The following is a 12,573-nucleotide window of genomic DNA, read 5'->3' on the forward strand; positions in this document are numbered from 1 at the left end:
TCTTTTTTAGTAAGGAACTAATTTAATACTCCTTTTTAATTTTTTCTTCTTTATACAAGTACCTTAGTAATTATAATAATTAATTTTCAGAGTCTTATATAAATACTAATATCCAGGGGTTAAACGAACAGTATAACTAACGAGTTAAAATTGCCGATATTATTTCTTTACCTACTTTATTAACCTTATAAAATATTATTTATATTATTTTAAAAATATTAAGTAGGGAACGGAATAATATAATTATTAGTTTTATAGTAATTTTAGTAGTTTGAAGCGCTAATTTTGTATATAATATATAAGTATTTAAATACTGAATATTATTTAGTAAGGGGTAGATTTGTGCCGACCCTCTTCTCGATTGTCGTTCTTTATTTAATTTTTTTTCTTAGGTACTACTTGGGGTTTTTCTAATTTAATCTTATTTTCTTTCTTTATTATAATTGGTCTTAAAATTATAAAGTAAGGGGTTTCTATTTTAGTTTTATAAGTATAGTAGTTTAAAGTATTTATAGTCTATTACTAGTAAATTATAGATTAGTTAATAAGGCGGAAATTCGGATACGTCCGGAATTAAGGTTTTTATTAAGTTGAGTAAAAGGTTCCTTTATTGGAAGAATTAATTAATTTTTTACTATTTAATTCCTAACGTTCGAATTAGTATTTTAAGATTTTCGAGGTTAACTTCTATATCTTTAGGAATCCCTTTTTAGGAGTTTCTTGAGTTTGTATTAGTTAGTTTAGTTAGGAGTTTGAAATTTAATTTCATCCTTATTACTATTTGAAATGGAGTAAAAACTATACCAATACGAAAAGTACCCTATTATATTTAAATATAGTAAGGAGTAAATCTAGAATTGAATATAATTTTCGTCCTTAGGAATTGAAATAGAATAGTAAAGTTACAATTTATTAATTATTACTAAAGATTAACGAGAAGGATAAGATTCTCCTTATTAGTCTTAGGTTGGCTAGATAGGTCTAAGAGTTAATTCTTTTATAAAAGGGTTATTAAATTTACTATTACGAAGGCGTTCGATAGTAATTCTATAGTGTAGGAGCGGGATTCTTTGGTCTATTATTGAGGATAAGTGTTGTTTGGTTTGGTCTGGAGTCCCTGCCTTCTTCTTTCTTTTCGGTTGGGATCTCCTCCTTATATTCCTTTTCTATTCATTATATTCCTAGGGTCCCGTCCGACTAGTGCAATAGATCTGTTCCTCAATGAGTAATGAGTTAAGGCCTAGATACTTCTACTTATCATTTGAAAGTAAGAGCCTACAGCAAGGAAAAGAAGAACATATAAGGAAAACGAAAAAAGAATAAACGAACTACCCTATATTAATAACCCTAGTAACTTACTCCTACTTGTAACCTTTAACTTTTATAAGGGTATAATAGAGTACTAATCTTCAACCAACTTAATAAGCAGGTAATTGTACTATTATCAAACTTCCAATTTAAATAAATTTAAGAAGTTTTTAAAATAACGTTCAACTAGAATATTATTAATCGAATACCTCGGCTAAATACTAATACTATACCCGAATTACTAAAGACTATATTTTAAAGCTTTACTAATTAATACATTCAAAACTATTAGGAATCCTTCCCTAGCTTATTAAAAATAATTAATAAATAATTAAATATAATAAGAATAAACTAATTACGCAATTAAATACTAAAATATAATAATAAATACAAAGTTTATAAAATATATCTTAACCCCCTTCGAAATCCGAAATCAAAGAATAGGCATATACCTCTCAACCATCCCCAACTAAATAATACTTAACCAAATTAATACTTTAATCTTAATTTACCTTATAATAAACTAGATGCTAATAAACTATTTAATAAATTCTTCTATTCTAAATTACAACCTAATCAAATAGGCGCCTTCCTACTAAACAAGAATAGTTTTTATAATTAGAAGCAACTTACAATACACCTAACTAACCTTTAATACAATATCGACAAACATACCTTCACCCATACTAATAATCTAATTACCCTACTTCTATAAATAATTAAAAAGGGGTTAAAAATAATCTTTGTATTAAATAAATATATTTAATTAAATAACGCTAATAAAATTCTAAAATATACAATTAATTCAAATAATATTAAATCACCTATAAAGGAAAAAAAATTTTAAATAATCCCTATCTACTTATAAAATATATATTTTTCAATAACTATCTTTAATTAATTAGTAAACTAATAGGACTACTATAATTCTAATCTATATAATTCTATACTAAAAAATATAGAATTAACCTTAATTTCATTATTTTAAAAATTTAATATTTAGGGGGTAATAAAGTCTGACTTAGGCCTTTTTATTTATTAAATCGACTTTATTACCCAAAAATCCAATTAAATCTATAAATTAATAGTAGTAGAAGTTGTACGAATAAGATTAATAGAATATAATCCAAATTTTTGGATATTTATACCCAAAATTTAGAAATAGAGTATAGTATTAAAAAAATATATAATATTTAAATAAAAATAGAAAAAGAACGTTATAGTACGATAATATTAAAGAATAATCTATAATACCTTATAAACAAAGTAATAACAACCTAAAGGCCTACCTAAAAATCCTTTAAGAGAAGTATTATTTATAATAGATAATAGATCCAATAATATCCTTTCCCAATAAAGTAAATATATATATAGTACTAAAAAAAAACCCTAGCGTCTTATATAGCCTAAGGATTATATTACCTAAATTAAAAAGAACTGACTATAAAGGTTTAAAAGTATAAAGATCTTTCCTCGCTACTAACTATATAATAACCTTAATATTATAATTAACCTTCTTTTATTCTAATATATATTAATTAAACCTATTAAGGAAAATAATAGTAAAAGTTCTTTATTATTTAACTCTTTATTATCCAATTCTTCCTTTCTTATTTTTATAGTATAACGAAAAGAAATTAGAAAATTAATCTCTTCTTTAAATAATATTTATTTACCTTTAAATTCTTCCTAAAATTTAATTCCAACCCCAACTCCGCTTCGATAAATTATAATTCGTTTTTAAAATTTAAAAATAACAAATTAACCGGCTTCTATTCTAATTTCGTTTTGTTTAATAATATTGTTACCTCTTAATTCTTATTTAATTAAGAAATGAAATGCCTCTATTCAATTAACTATTAATAATTAAATATACCGAAATCTAATACTAACTATATCCAATCCTCTTAAAGAAACTAAAACTCTTTCTATTAATACTCTAATAAATTACATACAATTACAAATTCCTCTTCTGTTTAAAAATATAAGAACTTTTAAACTATTATTAAAAAATAAAACTCTATCGGTTCTAAAAAATATTAACCTACTAAATACTTTAGGATCACTTATAAATTTAATATAAATATTTATTTAAATAAAAAGAATTAATTAATCCCTAATCCTTTTAAATTTTAAAAAACCTTTAAACCCGTTTACTCCCTCCAATTCCTCTTAATACAAACGCACACTATTAAACCCTATACTTATATCGTAATAAAGATTATCCCTAATATCCGGATTTAAGAGCTTTTATTCAACTAAAAAAATTCCTATTACTAGCTAAAACCTAATAATTAATCAGCTACAAATAACAATACCACTTAATTTTAATTCCTATAAATTTATAATAAATTCTTTAGTCCACCTTATTCGCTGTACAAAATACAATTTAAATAACCTTCCTAAATATAATTTTAATAACCCTTCCTAAATTATAATGGAATTTAAGGAAAGATTTAATCCAAATATTTATTTAAAATTATAAAGACCTTTACAATTTATTAAAACGACCTAAAATAATATTATTCAGAAAATAAATAATTATTTCCTTATTAAAAATACTAGAAAAAAACATTTAATTATAAAAGGTAAGAGAAGATATAAGGGTAATAGAAATAACAAAGGAAGGCATTAATTATATATATATATATATATAAAGGTAAATCTACTTAAAAGACTTATTATAAATTTGAAGGAAAGATTTAATTTAGGGTAATATATAGGAATATATATATTAGTTTTTAGTAATAATTTTTTTTTAAAAATTTTTAAAGTATATAGGATTAGGGAAATACTTTCTAAATTGAATAAACCTAAATAATTAATATAGAAAAAGAATAAAAAAAGAAGGAGATCGAATATAAGGAAATAAGATAGGAGATTAACGGAATATTAACCTTTCGTTAAACTAAATAATTAATTTCTATTTCTTTAATAATTTTTAGTTATATAAAATTAGTTTTTAATAGTTGCTGATCATTTATCTTTATTTATTTAATATATTAAGTAATCCTTTATCCTTCTTAGGGAAATATTTATTTGTATTCCTATTTATATCCGAAAGAAAGATATAGAAAGATCCGATAATTACCTTTGTTTTCCGGCGAAAATTAAATATTAAACTATTTAATAAATACGTAACTCCAATGAGTCGTATTTAGCTTAATGCCTCCTATCTCGACTATTCGAAAAGATTTGAAAATCATTTACTACTCTACCTGATCAGATAGTTAAGAATTACGGTCCTTATATATTGTGTTAGTTGTAGTAGTGTTGGTGTTGTTGTTGTGGTTTTCTCGCCATTTTAGCGGACCCACCTCCTTGTGACGGCACGGCTCAGCCACTTTGGACCTGGAACTTACGTTGCCTGCCGTTGCCCCGGCACTGCAGCCTTGGCAACGCATAGGGTTATCTTCTTTTCGTTGCAACTATTCTTTGTATTTTAGTTTTCTTCTTTTCTTTATCTTTCGATCTTCTATTAAATAGGATTATTATTATTTATTATAATTATTTCCTTTTTGCTGTAATAATCGAAAGATTATTTTAATTTATCGGGGATAATTCAAAATATTTTACTCTTTTTTCTGAAGATTAGAAGATTGATTGCGGCGCGATACGATAGTTGGCTATACCCTGCGATACGATATTTGTTGCCGACCCTAGAATTCCTAAAATTACGATTAGAATTATAATAGTGCGCGACCCCGAAGAAGCCGCCTTATTAAAGGCGTAAGCCGTTGAAGAAGTTACGTTCGACTTTACTAAACTGAACTAGAAGGACTTGGTAGCGAAAACTTGTTTGAACCGTAAGTCTATTAAATAATATTATGTTTTAATTATTTACGAAACCTAAATGGTAATTCTCGATAATACCGACGACGGCGTAAATAATAAAATATCCGAAAGCGCTACCTTTAAGTACTATATATTTAATATACTCCCCTAAATTTAGGAATTTAAGTTCCCCGATATAAAGGAAGATATAAACAAAAATTTTTAGGCTAAGATTTAGGAAATAGCCGTCCGCTATACTATTAGTAATAAAGGACCCTACTTTCTGTTCTAGCCTATTTTTAATATAGGTGCCGACTATATTTGTTTTAATAATTTAATAGGATACAATAATTTCGTTATTAAAGTTTAAAAATATTCTAAAGTTATATTTAAGGAAATAAAAGTTCGCGCTTTAGTAATATTTGTTTATAAGAAATAAATAGAGGAAATTTATATTATTATTATGTATATAGACTGTACTATATCCGACTTTTATAATTAGATTATATATTTTAAGATAGTTTATAGTAATTTTGAAAAACCTAAAATTCGAGCCCGCCCTACCGCTGAGGATATAATTAATAACGACGATATTGAATATAGAAATTAGGGTATTAATTACCCTAAGGGCGTAGAGATTACTATTAATAAGGTTAATTGTAATAAGGCTCGTCGATTTTGTAAATAGGGTATTAAATTTGAATTTAATATATTTACTAATAGAACTGAGAATACGTTTATTATTCTATATAATAAGACTAAAGTTTAATATAAAATAGTAGAGGACTTTTTAATTATATTAGTAGAAAAAGAGAAGGAGATTAATTTTTTTAATTAAATTATAGTAGATATCGTTCGTAATATTAACCGCTGTAGTACTATTTTTAGGGCGAATTTATCCGTTTATATTTATTCTTTAGGTAGTAATAAATCGTTTAAGATTTCTAACCCCTCTGTATTCTATATTAATAAGGTTAAAAATATAATTACTTTCGAAGTTTAGTACTGATTTATTATTAATAAATTAAAAGTAAATATTAATTACTTTATAAATAATAAAACTAAATAAACCTATATCGAGAATCGTTTAATTAATTATACTACTAAGGACTTATAGCCCTACCTCCACAATAATTACCCGAATTAAATTATAATATTTAAGGATTTGATAGCCTACTTTAAGTAATAGTATAATAATCCTAATATTGTTTATTAAATTTTCGAAGACTTTGAAAAATTATATATATATTAGGACGATTTTTATATCTTTAAAAATAAATTTATTCGCCTTGCTGGCGAGTGTTATTTAGTTTAATCTTAGTAGAAAGAAATTTTTTACCGTTGTCTCTCTCTAAAATTTTAAATAGGAATAACTTTTTATATTACCCTCGATACCGTTGATTTTAATGGTTATATAAAGATTACCGAGTAGGTCGTATATATTTAGAAGGTAGTTAAACAGTCTATTATTACTAGTTCGTTTAGATATAAGAGTAGGAATAATAGCGGTAATAAGGTTGGAGGCGGAAGAAATTCCTCGTCGATTAGAGGTAATTCTAATCCTAACTAGAAGGCTCTATTTAAAGAAGAAATTAATAAGATATATTGTAAAGGTATTTATTTTAATTATAAAGAATAGGGCTATAGGGTTAAAGATTGTCCTAAGAAAGCGACGGGTATAAGTAGGACCTCTTCGGAAGGCAATTAAGATTATTATACTTACTTTTAAACTATTTATACCTATTATAGTATTAAAGAAGATAATCCCGCTAATAAGGAGACGTCGGACGAGGAATTAAAAAATTAAGTACCTTAAATAAAAGAAATTTTTATTTAGGGATAATAGGGTCTATATAGTTTAAATAAGGGAAATTACTTAACGGTATAAATAAAGATTTTCTTTATAATTATTTAGGGGGTAAATTATTTATAATATTTGTTATTATAGGTAGTAATAGAATTATAATTACTATTAAAGAAGCTATTATAGATTTAGGAGTAATATTCTATATTTTAATTAGTAAGGTAATAGCGGAGCGATTAATATACTTATTAAAGCCCGAGATTAAAAATAATTTTAAATTAATATATATCGGAGGCCCTTTTACTAATAATACGAATAAGAAAATTAATTAAATTATTAAAGCTAATATTACCCTATAATATTATACGGTTCAAAACGAATAGTTAGTAGTCGCCGATATTTATTATAATATAATTGTAGGACGATTATAATTTGAATATTATAATATTACTATCGATTATCTCCGCCGATAATTATTATTTAACAATAGTTAGCTATAAGACTTTAATTGGGTAAAGGACATTTATATTGAGGATAGTCCGGTTGGAATAGTAGACCCTAAATATTAAAAAAAAGTTGTAAAACGAAAGAAATTTATAGAAAGGGAAGATAAATAGCGGTAAAATGGTACTATTATAAGAAAGAGAATTAGAGAATTGGAAGCGAGGGAGTTAAAGTCGAAATTAAAAAAAGTAACCACTGTTATAGTGTTTATAATTCTATAGTAATAAGGAGCAATTTAGTTTATTAATTTTATAGTACGGGAAATAAATCGAATAGAAGAATTTTTAAAAGATTCGCCGCTATTGTAATAACCGAAGAAGGTTACTTCCGAGATTTTTAAGGAACGGGCCTAGGATTTTAGAAAGGATTTCAAGTAGTACTAGAAGATATTAGAGTTTGAAAATTATAGTAATAGTATAAAAAAAAATAATTAGGGGTATTTTTAGTAGAGAAGGGGGGCCTCCTAGTTTAAAGAACGGATACTAAATATAATTATTATCGGTTTGGTTAGCTTAATAAAAATAGTAAAAAAGGAATACTTAAATATAACTAATTTATACGAAATCGATAGGTTTATTAAGGAATGACGCTATTAAGAAAACCCTATATTGCTAAACGAAGATAAATTGATAGAAAAAGCTAAAGGGAAGGTTTCGACTTTTTACTATAATAATTTCGATATTTTTAATAAGATTGGGTCGGATATTCTACCGGATTTAGGAAATAGTGATTACTATATTAAATTGTAGGAGGGTTCGTAAACCGAAAATTTAGAATATAATTTATTATATAACATAAACACTAACGAATTAGAGGTTTATTATTTATATATTATAAAGAATTTAAATAAAGGATTTATCGAGAGTAATTCTATACTATAGGTAGTACTAATCTTATTCGTCCCTAAGGCTAATAGAAAATTAAAATTCTATATAGACTACTATAAATTGAACGCTATTATACGGAAGGATTGGTACTTGCTACTATTAATTGAGGAAACCCTCGCCCGAATTTCGAAGGTAAAAATATTTTTAAAAATCGATATTAAGTAGGCTTTCCACTAGATTCGGATATACCTAAATAATGAGGAACTAATAATATTCCGAATTTAATATAGTATATATAAATATAAGGTTTTACCCTTTGGTTTAATTAATAGACTTTCCACTTTTTAACGCTATATTAACAATGTTTTAATAGGATACTTTAATGATTTTTGTAGTATATATATTAATAATATTTTAATTTATTCGAATAGTTTCGAAGAGTATTAGATCTACGTTAAGAAAGTACTCTAAAGATTGAGAGCCGCGGGCCTTCAAGCCGACCTAGATAAATGTAAATTTTATGTACGGGAAATGAAATTCCTAGGGTTTATTATTAGTATTAATAGTATATCCGTTAATTTATTAAAAATTATAATTGTAAAGGATTAGTAAAACCCTACATCTATTAAAGGAATATAGTCCTTCTTAAATTTCTATAACTTCTATTAGAAGTTTATTTAGGAGTATAGTTATATAGCGAAATTATTAATAAAATTAATTTAGAAAGGCGAAATATTTATTTAGAATAAAGAATATTAGATAGCTTTTAATACCCTTAAGGCCCGGCTATTGGAGGCACCCGTTCTAGCACATTTCGACTTTGAATAGGAAATTAGAATTGAAATGGACGTATCCGACGGTATTTTGGCCGGCGTTCTAATATAAAAGTACGAGGATAGTTAGTATCCAGTAACTTATTATTCTAAGATTATATAGGGTATAAAATATAATTACCCTATTTATAATAAAGAGATATTAGCGGTAATAAGGGCTTTAACCTATTAGTGTTCGGAATTTATTGGAATTTAAAGGAGCGAGCTATTTATAGTTATTATAAATTATAAAGCTTTAAAGTACTTTAGTACTAAATGTTTATTAAATATGTATTAGGCGGTATAGGTAGAATTATTATTCTAATATTATTTCCGGATTATTTATTGCCCTAGTAAGGAAAATATAGCGGCGGATATATTATTTAGGAAGTTGGAAGATGTAAAGGACTAGAAAGTCCGAAAGGAAGTTTAGCGTATAATATAGCTCTTTAAACCTATTAGGGAGGGGGAGGATAATATCCGTATATATATATTAGATATATTATAACCGGATATATTATAATTAATAATTAAACCTTCTGGATATAAATTGGTATACCTCCTATTAAAAATAAATAAAATAGACCTAATATTAGAAGTTTATTGTACGAAGGCTATTAAAAAAGGGATAAGTTTTATATTGTTTTAGGAATAGCTATTATTATTCTAAGGATAATTAGTAATACCCGAGGGTTATAATAATATATTAAAGATCCGAGTAATTTAGGACTACTATAATAACCTTATAACTATCTACCTAAGTAGGAATAAGATTAGGAAATTTATATTAATTAAATACTAGTAGCCCGGTATAGTAGGCAATATAAATAGATACGTATTAAACTATATAATTTATTATATATTTAAATATCCTAGAGGGAAAATACCGGGGATAATATAATTAATTAAAGTATTTAAACGATTCTAAGCGAAAATAATCGTTAATTTTAAAAAAATATTAATAGATTAATACGGATTCAATAATTTAATAAGTATAATCGATCTACTATTAAAATCAACCTAGCTTCAACCTTATAAATCTATTATTATAAGGAAAAAAACGTACTAATTATATTATAAAGGCCCCTTCCGACTTTTCGGCCCTTTGAAGGAGGTAATTAATAATAGAGGACCCTAATTCAAATTAGACTTTTCTTAAAAATTAGCCGCTAGAATAGGAATAAAATAGTTACTATCTTCGGCGAGATATTTTTAAACCGCCGGTTAAATCGAAAATCTTTATAAATAGATAAACCAACGTTTAAGGCTATTTATTAATTATAAATAGGATAATTAATTAGAAATAATCCCCGCCCTTAACTATATTTAGAATAACCTACTTTAAAATAGTACGGGTTTATAACCTTACAAAATCTTATTTAGCTTCCCAATACTAACCTTTTCCAATTAGACACTTATAATAAGTTTGGAAGTTTACCCTCCTATAGAGCGGTTAAATAAATAAAACGCCTACGATATTACATAGAAAATTCAAAAGTATATAGATATCGCCCGGAAAAGTATTAAGGATACCCAATAGAAATAAACAATCCAGGCGAATAAGAAGCGATATAAGCCGGATTTCAACGTAGGTAACCGCGTATTTATTATTAAAAAAAACTAATTAACGGATAAATTAAACAATAAATTAGACTTCCTATTAACTAAGCAATATTTTCCTATTATTGGTAGGAAAGGTAGTGCCTACCTAGTCTAATTTCCATTTTTATAGAAAATATTAAACTAATTCCCTTCCGACCGATTACGGAAGTTTCTAAATAATCTACTACTAGAGTAAGGGGTAGAGAACCTATTAAGCGAGGTTATTTATAATGATATTAAAGAATATAAAGTTAAAGAGATTGTATTATCTAAAATAGATCGAAGTAAATTAATATACTAAATCCAATAGAGAGGCTAGGATCTAGATCTAAAATAATACTTAATTAGCGATTTTAAAAACGCTGTTATAAAATTGAGGGAATATTATAATAGTTATTTGGATGTAGCCGGACCACTATAGCAGTTATAAGAATAGATTATAGCGGTAGTAAATAATAAGGTTATTTTAGTATATAATAATAACGATCTCCCGACGTAGAAAGGAATAAGGAGGACGAGAAGAAGGAGGTAGGAGGGTACGAATTTTATATGAAAAAAAAAAAAGAAAAAAGGGGGGATATGCGATGCGTAGAGTAATAAAGTTTATTTCGGAGGAGGTAAATACTAAATAATAGTAATTAGGATGTTAGTGTAGTATATAATAGGTTAGCACCCTAAAGGCGCTGCTACTATTGACTATGAAGGTATATGCCCTTTGTTGGGAAGGTCGCTGGTTTAATTCGTGCGCGTGTACTATATTTTTTCTTCTCGTTTCTTTTTCTTTCTTTTCCCTTTTTACGAAAGACTCGAAGCGAGTCTTTTTTGGAGGGGGGGGTAATATGACGGCACGGCTCAGCTATTTTGGACCTGGAACTTACGTTGCCTGCCGTTGCCCCGGCACTGCAGCCTTGGTAACGCATAGGGTTATCTTCTTTTCGTTGTAGCTATTCTTTGTATTTTAGTTTTCCTCTTTTCTTTATCTTTCAATCTTCTACCAAATAGGATCATTGCTGTTTATCACAATCATTTCCTCTTTACTGTAACACTCCTTATTTTATTGCTTAAACCCACCCTACAGCCCAGCCTGCGGGCTGGGCAGGGCGGTCAAGCGACCTGCATGCACCATCAACTACTGAGCTAATCTACATACATAAAGTGATCCGTATCAAATTCGTTACTCGAAGATTAAGAGAAGAGTTTAATCCTACTTGTATTATTGAGAAGTATTAAAGGAAGTCCGGATAAATATTTTAGGGTAGTTTTTCCGGGAGAGGAAAGGGGCCGGGCTTTTTTTAGGAAAAGGAATGGGGTACTATTAATATTACTTCCTATAGGGAATGTACTATCCCCGTTATTAATAAGTATTTCCGTTCTTTACGAGAGGCCGGTTTTCTCCTATATTTAATATAAGATAATGCGCCCGGTTACGCCGCCGCTGCTACTCTGGAAGTTATTAGAGATAGAGGTATTAATATTATTAAATAGCTTCCTTTTTCTCTAGACTTCAACCCTATTGAATCGGCTTGGAATTGGATGAAGGATTTTATTGAGGATAAATATGGCTTAAATGAGAAACCCTCGTATTTGCGGCTCCGCCGCTACGTTAACGAAGCTTGGGAAGAATTACCAGAGTCTTATTTAGCTGAGCTTTTAGCTTCGATGCCGGCCAGATGCTAGGCCGTTATCGAAGTTAATAGGATGTATACTAAGTATTAGTATTTACTATAGAAATTCAATGCTTTTTTTAGTCTTTTCTTAGTATTGAGGACGATGAGCTATGGCCTTGCCACCCCCCTGCAACCCCCCTGTCGGTACGGTCTCCACAGGTTTTACTTACCCACCACACTATAGTATAGTTCCAGCTTGCATTCAACCCCTCCTCTTGCTCCTCCTCCTCCTCCTCCTTAAAAGCCCAAAAAAAAAAAAAAAAAAAAAAAAAAAA

This window comes from Neurospora hispaniola (assembly GCF_033458365.1).
Source record: "Neurospora hispaniola strain FGSC 10403 chromosome Unknown B0T23scaffold_3, whole genome shotgun sequence".
Classification (NCBI taxonomy): domain Eukaryota; kingdom Fungi; phylum Ascomycota; class Sordariomycetes; order Sordariales; family Sordariaceae; genus Neurospora; species Neurospora hispaniola.